The 8,854-nt window shown below is 40.6% G+C and overlaps 1 long non-coding RNA gene across 3 annotated transcripts in view; it reads left to right on the top strand.

Moving 5' to 3' along the window:
* The window catches only part of LOC104997373, a 41,290-nt gene that overhangs the window by 17,194 nt on the left and 15,242 nt on the right, over positions 1 to 8,854 (top strand). For 2 of the 3 annotated variants that reach the window (XR_826324.1, XR_826326.1), the window contains exons 2-3: positions 942 to 1,062; positions 6,609 to 6,677. This is a non-coding gene — a long non-coding RNA (uncharacterized LOC104997373). The remainder of the gene's footprint in view (positions 1 to 941; positions 1,063 to 6,608; positions 6,678 to 8,854) is intronic. The other variant, XR_826325.1, reaches the window with a different exon arrangement.

Below are 8,854 nucleotides of genomic sequence, written 5' to 3'. Positions count from 1 at the left end.
TTAAGATTACCTAACCACACCACCACCCTTCCCCCACCACCCCCTCCCCACTCCCCACCACACACACAGAGGTTTGCTAAGATTCCTCCCCAGATCCGAGACTGTGAATTCTCCCTGATGGTAGGGAAAGGCTCCAGCCTAAACCTCCCCATGGATACACATCCTTTGTTTTCTGCGTCTGGGAAATGCCCCAGGATTCCCTGCTGTGTTACCCCGGGAGACTGTTGCTCAATCCCAGCAGCTGCTCTGAAGGAAAAGAAAAAGCAGACATGCTGAATGTATCATACACACAACGTAATATGGAATTGAAGATCTCTAATGAGCGAGAACACTTTGATGGTACAGTCTCCCTCCAGTGAGGTCTAGTTCTTCATTTCCAGTGGGCATTGCAGGAAGTCCTCTTTAAAAAAAAAAAAAGAAAGAAAGAAAATATATATATTACTAATGCCGTGGCTATATGAAACAATATTTGGCCAAGATGGCTAAGATATGATTCATTCTTTGTTCATCGAGTTGCTAAGTATTATTCAGAGAGTGGAGTCACCATATGGTAGAACTGAGTTTCCTTGGGAGGCTGGGTGAAATATGGTGTTGGCTATAGAATGTGGAAATGTGCGTGTCTCTGGTGGTTAGAGTCTGTATACAAGCTATAGACGGCTAATTCCATTAAGTCCTTGTGCAAACTCCACTGCACACGGCAATTGGAAAAGGCATAGCCCAGCACAGATCACTCTATGAGGCTGGATTCTCTCTGAAACTGATAAAGAGTGGGCAAGCCACACAGCTAGACCAAGATGTGATCTTGAAAGAAAAATGTGTGTGGGCAAATGCAGTACCGGCTGGGAAAGTCTAAGTGGCTGAAACCTATGACTCAGAAATCTTAAATTGCCTTGAAATTAATGAAGCTCTGTGGAGATGACTCAGTTCATTCATGTCCTTAGCTTGCAGGACTCAACACTGGCAGAAGGAAACACTGTCCAAAACTTGGAAGATCACCCCTTCAGAGGAAACAAGGCCAGGAGGTGGTCTGGGATGCGTTGTCACAGGAGCCAGGATAGGCAGGTGAGCTGGTTTTATTCTTCCCGTGGGCAAGCTCATTCAAGTGCCATGCTGTCTGGACCTGATTTCTGTCCCTGTAAAACGGAAAGGAGATTAGATGATTCCTAAAATGTGGTCAGCTTTGATATTCCGATTAGCTAGGGTCCCAGTAAGAAACAGCGTTTACCCCAGATGTTTCAAATGAGGAAATGTTAACACAGAGACTCTTTACAGCTGTCTGTGCCAGGTTAAGAGAATAAATAAGAAAGAATAAGGCACCCAGAGACCCATAAAGTCCGGAAGCCATTGTCACTCCCACGGCAGAAAGGATGCAAAGGAAAAACAGTATTACTGGAGCCTATTGAGAATTGGAACCCTGGAGGAACCCACCCAGGGGTCTGGAGGAGGCCACCAGTGGGAGCCATAGTCCCCAGCAGACACAGTCCCTCCTACACACACAGTGGTGACTCAAGAGGGAATAGAAAAGAAATGACTTATGCTGTGTCTTATCCCCTTCCCGCTCTAGTTTCCCACTGGTGAGTCTCATTGGCCAAACCCAACTGGGTGCCATCAGGCAAAGGAATTCAGATCCAACAGGCCACAGGGGTTGAACAGTGCAAAGAAGCCTGAAGAATGCAGCTGGAGTGGGTGAAAACAGAAATACCAGCACATATTCTATGACTTTATACATGTGATTATGCTCTCACATTAGGGAAAAGGGCAGAGCACACATTTTTAATTTATTTTTCTGGAGTGATTGAAGAATGATTCTCAAGTCACAGAATTCCTGAGGGCAGGGACCAGGTTTTGTTGATTTTTTTTTTTTTTTTGGAACCTATCAGAATCTATCACCACATCTGGCACATAGTAGAAAATCAGGAAATATTTGGTAAATTAAAGGCTGATCACAGATCCACATTTATAAACATCTATAAATGTCCAGGGCATGCTCTGTTAATATCTGCTGAATGAGTAATGAATGTGTAGGTTCAAAACAAATTACATAATCTTTCAGATGAAAGGTTCTGCAGAGCTCAGGCAAACCCTTGGTATTTTTTGTTCTCATAGTTGTTTCAAGTATGATTGATGGTTATCATTGCACAAGCTGTGTAAATATCCTGAACTAGGAAGATGGACCACAATGTGAGACCCCATGATATAAAAAGTGAATAAGTAAGTGAGTGTGCACTCAGTTGCTCAGTTGTGTCCAACTCTGTGACCCCATGAATTGTAGCTGACCAGGCTCCTCTGTCTATGGAGTTATGGAACCTGCATCTCCCGAGGCTCCTGCATTGGCAGGCAAATTCCTTACCACTGAGCCATCTGGGAAGAGGGGCCCTTAAGGAGACATCTCCTGCTTTCCTCAGTGCTGAGATTCCCAGCAGGAGTGCTTGCAAAAGAAGAATGTCTCAGTTCAATTCAGTTCAGTTCAGTCGCTCAGTTGTGTCTGAAGAATGTCTAGCATATTTAGATACATGTGGAATCACCTCCTGACAGGTGGATGTTCTTACAGAAGGATGCTCTTTAATGAGCCATGGATGGACACTCAGCTCTACCGGCACTCAGCTCTACCGGCACTCAGCTCTCTGACTTGAGACAAAAGTTGACCCAGTGAGCCTCAGTTCCGGTCTAATGCTGCTTCATAGGGTCAGTGTGGGAAATGAATGAGTTGATGTGTGTCACGTTCCTGGTAAAGAGCCCAGCATGTAATTGATGTTCACTTGCTCTCAGCACCATCTTTATAGTGGAAGCATTGATTTCCTTAAAGTTGACATAGGTGGAAGACCAGTGACGAGAAAAGATGTTTTCTGCATTGCTATCTATATTCCCTTTAACAGAAAGTCACTTCTTTTATTATGAGACCAATCCTGTGCCTAAGAGAACATAAGACATAGTATTAGTTACAGAACACATCTAAATGATTATCCCTTACTATTCATATTTAGGAACTGATGTACGTATGTGTCTTATTGGGATATAGAGGGTATCACAGGTACGTGCTGGCAATTCTTTAGTATTCACCTAACACACTTCTTCTATGATGGTCAAATCCAATTCCCTCTAAACAGACTGAAATGCCAGATGCTTTTTTTTCTCAAGGCTTAATTGTAGCTAAGCAGGGTCATGTGATACAGTCAGGCCTAATGGAATGACAGGTATTTTTTGTTAGAATGTTTCTTTTGGTTCTCAGTTGCTGAAACTGCATAATAGCTGTGAAATGAATGTCTTTTGTTGCATATAGCAAGTCCTTTCATATACCTGAGTTTATGATAATGAAGTGACTTTTGGAAAGCCTCTAAGGATAGGGACTGGTGCCAGGGGAACCAACTTTGACTAGAGGATTGGGAATTTCAGCCGCATCCTCTAACCCCCAGGGAAAGGAGAGGGGCTGGAGATTGAGTTCAGTCATCACTGGCCAATGACTTCATCGATTATGTCTATGTAATGAAGCTGCCAAATAAAACCCCAAAAGGACATTTCAGAGAGCTTCCAGGTTAAACCAGAAGGCAATCTTGTATTTGGAGAGTGATGTACCCCAGGTTTCGTGAGGACAGAAACTCCTGTGCTCAGGACTCTTCTAGTCCCCACCCTACATATCTCTTCTCCCACCTGTTTATTAGTAGCTTTTAATATCTTTTGCTATAAAATGGTAATCTAGAAAGCTGAAGCTCCAATACTTTGGCCATCTGATGCAAATAGCCGACTCAGTGGAAAAGACCCTGATGCTCGGAAAGATTGAAAGCAAAAGGAGAAGAGGGTGGCAGAGGATGAGATGGTTGGATAGCATCACTGACTCAATGGACATGAACTTAGGCAAACTCCGGGAGATAGTGAGGGACAGAGAGGCTTGGTGTGCTGCAGTCCGTGGGGTTGAAAAGAGTCAGACATGACTTTGAGACTGAACAACAACAAATCTACTGAGTAGACTGGTTTCCTGAATTCTGTGAGCCACACTAACAAGTTAATCAATCCTTGAGAGGGGCTTGTGGGAACCTCTAATTTGTAGAGTATTGATCAGAAGCACAGATAACAACGTGGCCTTGTAATTGGTGTCTGAAGTGTGTGTGTGTGTGTATGTAGTAGGAAGAGTGTAATCTCGTGGGATGGATCCCTTGACACTGTCTTCAGTAGTTCCAGGTAAAAAATGTCAAGTTTTAATACTTCTGTCACAGAATTGTTTGATGTGTGGATTTTTCCATGCATGTAGTGTCAGAAGTGAGTAGTGTGGTGGAGTAGTGTGAGAATGGAGGAAACACACACCAGGATTGTTGTTTTTATACAAGACAACTAGAGAGACATTGCCCAGAGGCCTGATGTGTAACTGACCAGTGAAACAACCCAAATTTCTGTCTTAAGAATTTGCATCCTTAGAGATTCATTTACTATGTATGCCTTGTTTTGTCCTATATTCTGCTGCTGCTAAGTCACTTCAGTCGTGTCTGACTCTCCGCGACCCCATAGATAGCAGCCCACCAGGCTCCCCCATCCCTGGGATTCTCCAGGCAAGAACACTGGAGTGGGTTGCCATTTCCTTCTCCAATGCATGAAAGTGAAAAGGGAAAGTGAAGTCACTCAGTCGTGCCCGACTCTTAGTGACCCCATGGACTGGAGCCTACCAGGCTCCTCCGTCCATGGGAGTTTCCAAGCAAGACTACTCGAGTGGGGTGCCATTGCCTTCTCTGTATATTCTGCTACATGCAGCCAAAAGCGTTCTAACAGAGAAGTTCTCTTTAGATTTGTTCTGGGAGAATAATTGGATCCCTCTGTTTCTATCTCTTTTCTCCAATGGCTAATTAAAAGTCGAGAGGTCAGAACTTACAGACATTTTTGATTCCTCCATCCTCTTACTTATTGATCCATTCAATCAATCATTTATTACTTATTCAGTCAATTCAGTATGTACTTATTCAATCTGTACCTATTCTTTTCTTCCAATGGTTGACTTCTGTTGGCCTTCAGAACCCTGCTCCGGCATCATGATTTTCAGAAAATCTTCCTGGGATCCCTACATCTAGCTAAACGCTCTTCCTCTGTACATCGTTAGCAGCCAGTCATTATATCATTTTTAGCATCTATCACATTGTAGTGAAGTAATTTGTTTGTGTACCTGTACAACTAGAATATACTTCTAAATGCAGCAGTTAATCAATAGTCTTCCTTCCTCTCTTCCTTCCTTCCTTTCTCCCTCTTCCCTCCCTTTCTTCCTTCTTTTCTTTCTTCTTTCCCTTTCTCTTCCTTCTCCATCTCCTCCATCTCCTCTTTCTCCTTTTCATCTTTTTTTTTTCTTCTATGTGCTTTAATACAGTAAAGTTCTCGGCCATAGTGACTATCCAAAACTCTGAAGATGAAACTGGGTACTATGGGAAACATGGAAGAATAACAGAGTTGGTAAATAAAGGCAGAGACTGTGCTGATTGACTGCAATCCTAGTGCATGGCCCAGTGAAAGTGCTCAGTAAATGTTTGGTGAGTGAAAAAATTAGACTCAAAGAGAACCAGTTTTATTGAAATGACAAAACTGACATAAGACTCATTTTGGATATGAGTCAATGCTTGCTACGTATAGCATTAGGTAATAGTGATATTTCATAAATATGTATTAAATAAATGACATATACACTTAATGTGTCCAGAATTTAAAATTTAAAATCCTGTATGTTGTGAAATATGACTCTATTCTCTTGGCTAATGTTTTTGCCTCACTTTGGAAATAATTTATTCTTTCTCTGATGATTTGAATTATTAGCTTCATCATATACTAAGTACTCATAGATAAGATGGGTTGTTTTCTGTAATCTTTATTACCTTGCACCTTACAATACTGCCTCACTGTTTTAATTAGTGGGTGTGAATGTGTGATGTGAGTGTCTCACTGTTGTCTTCCTTTTATTCTCAATTTTTTTTTTAATACTTCTTAGACATTTAGGGATCCAAATAAACTTTGGCCTCAAATGTAAAAGCTCCGTAAATGTCTCAAATGATTCCTTAAGGTTTAGATAGTATTGAATTTAGACATTATCAAATGCAATATGGCAGAGGGAATAAAAGCATGGTTTTGGAACCAGTTGCCCAGAACAAAAAGAATAACTTCACAACTTTCTAACCTGCAGTCTTTGACAAGTCAGTGAATCAGTTTCTTCGTTGGTAAAATAAGAATAATAATACTATCTACAGATCTGTCAATTAGACAAAATTTTAAAATATATATATTAAATATTTAGCCCAGTAACTGGCACATGGAAAATATTAACAGAGGTTAATTAGATGTTTAATTTTCCAACATTGTTCTAAAACTTCCCATTGCCCTATCCATAGCCGAGGATGGAAGATGACACTTTGTCCTGAGGGAACCTCCTTTCAATTGATCAAGTTTGCACAATTTCATTTTCCTTTGAACTTCAACAGCTTTGGGCAGAGAAGGAATCTAACATTTATACTGTTTTTCCTATTAGATCATACTTAGGATAAAATGGGGGCGCAGAAAACTTAAAAAGGGGAAATACGGCTCTTTTTCAATTTTTTCTATAGAAATCTTAGGAGAATTGTGACCTTGCTCTATCCTCCCCACAGCTGACTCTGTAAATTCAAGGAAATGATACATGGAGCAGTGTCATCTAAAATGAAAAGGGTCACAGTCAGGTATGAACGGTAATTGCACTGCTTACACATATCAAAGTTGAATCTGGAAGGTCATGTCCTGAGAACTACATGAATGATTGCTACCAGATATGTGATCTTCAAATTGCCCCCATTTTAGCTGCACAATTCCTGGGAGTATCTATACATATATATATATATATAGATAGATACTAAACTACTAAACTAAATACACTAAAAAATAGATACTAGTTTTCAAAGACCCCTGCATGACAACTCATGTATTGTCACGTTAAATTGACCGCAGCATTCTCCTCTGAGTGATTTTTAAAAGGTATTAACCCTGAAGCATTAACAGTTACACTTCCAATAATGATAGACGTGACTAATAGAAAGATGCAGCAGAGAAGCACACTCTTGTACCACACATGAGTCACAGTTTATAGACAACGCTTTGTAGCATGTTTGTTGGCCATGATGCATCAGATTCACTTTGAACAATGAGAAAACGGTGGTCTTTGCACCAGAAGCTAATTATAACTTTCTCAAAAACTCTTTGTGACCATTTCACCCTGACTTTCTACAGTTGCATGCTGCAGAAAGTCCCTGAAACTTATCACTTTTGCCCTATATAATCAAGAACAGGCACAACACTGCATTGTCACTTGAGATACGACTTCAACACTTTCCACTTAGTTGGTAGCTGGCACATAGGTAATGATATGGCCTTGAAGTAAGTTTTCTAAAAACTTTTCTTGGCTTGTGACACAAAAGAGCATCTTGTTTTTAATGCATATTGTTGGCATTTCTCACTACTGAATAGAGGTTCTTCTAAGTCGATGTGAGCCATGATGTTTAAGGACGTTTAAAAGAATGCAAGTTGTGACCTCATGAGAACATCAAAACACTGCACCATCGCAGATTGCCATTAAAAATATTTAACGAGAACCTTCTTGACCCAAACCTTGGAGTCTTAAGAGTCGCAGTTAAAGGCAAGTTTCAAGGGATAAGGCAAAAAGTCCAAAAAAAAAAAAAAAAAACCCACGGAGATAGAGAGAGAAAGAAAGAAATTAGAAGCTGTCAGGGACAGATTTCTGCTTCCTTCTCTGGGAGCATTGGTCATTTGGGGTTACTGGGCCCAGAATGCTGGACACCCAAGGGGAGAAGGGAGGGATAAAAAGAAGGGAGAGAAGAAGAAAGGAAGAAAAAGAAAGAAAAGGAAAAATCTAAGAAAGTGTTAAAAAGATTGATACACTGAAAAACAGGTGTAAACCATACCACTTCCAGGTAAACTGAAACCAAGATCACCCCATGGAGAGAGAAGATAAGTTACTTAATGTCACAAAATTACTGCCTAACAAACTGCTCCCAAGCACAGTAGCCTACAGCAACAACTCTTTGTTCTCATTGTCTGTGGTCAGCTGAGGGTCTGATGGGCATCCACATGCTTATAAGAGTTATCTAGGATCAGCTCACCGTGGCTTCTGTGATCCGTGTTTCTCCTGTCTTTGCCCTGGGACCGGCCGAGTCCAAAGCAAGGCACACGGCCAGTGTTAGGTGGAGGGGTGGACAGATGGTCTACTCTTGAAAGGAGAAAGGAGAAATTTAGCATGTTTTAATAACAACCTAGTCTCTCACCTAGGGACTCTCTGGGATCCTCAATTAAGACTTTTCACTTTTCACTTTGTGGATATTTCTTACACACCATTTTTTTATGATACACTTTACAATATATGTGATGATGTATTTCTCATTCAATCATCACGATTATATAAGGTGGATATATTATTATTTCTAATTTAAAAGTAAGAAACCACTTGTAAAAGAATGAAACTAGAACACTTTCTAACACCATATACAAAAATAAACTCAAAATGGATTAAAGATCTCAACGTAAGACCAGAAACTATAAAACTCCTAGAGGAGAACATAGGCAAAACACTCTCTGATATACATCACAGCAGGATCCTCTATGACCCACCTCCCAGAATATTGGAAATAAAAGCAAAAATAAACAAATGGGACCTAATTAAACTTAAAAGCTTCTGCACATCAAAGGAAACTATTAGCAAGGTGAAAAGACAGCCTTCAGAATGGGAGAAAATAATAGCAAATGAAGCAACCGACAAACAACTAATCTCAAAAATATTCAAGCAACTCCTCCAGCTCAACTCCAGAAAAATAAATGACCCAATCAAAAAATGGGCCAAAGATCTAAA

Source organism: Bison bison, unplaced genomic scaffold (genome assembly GCF_000754665.1).
Source record: "Bison bison bison isolate TAMUID 2011002044 unplaced genomic scaffold, Bison_UMD1.0 scf7180017864307, whole genome shotgun sequence".
Lineage (NCBI taxonomy): Eukaryota > Metazoa > Chordata > Mammalia > Artiodactyla > Bovidae > Bison > Bison bison.
The sequence above is the reverse complement of the archived record's forward strand: the minus strand, read 5'-3'. Positions and strand labels throughout refer to the sequence as shown.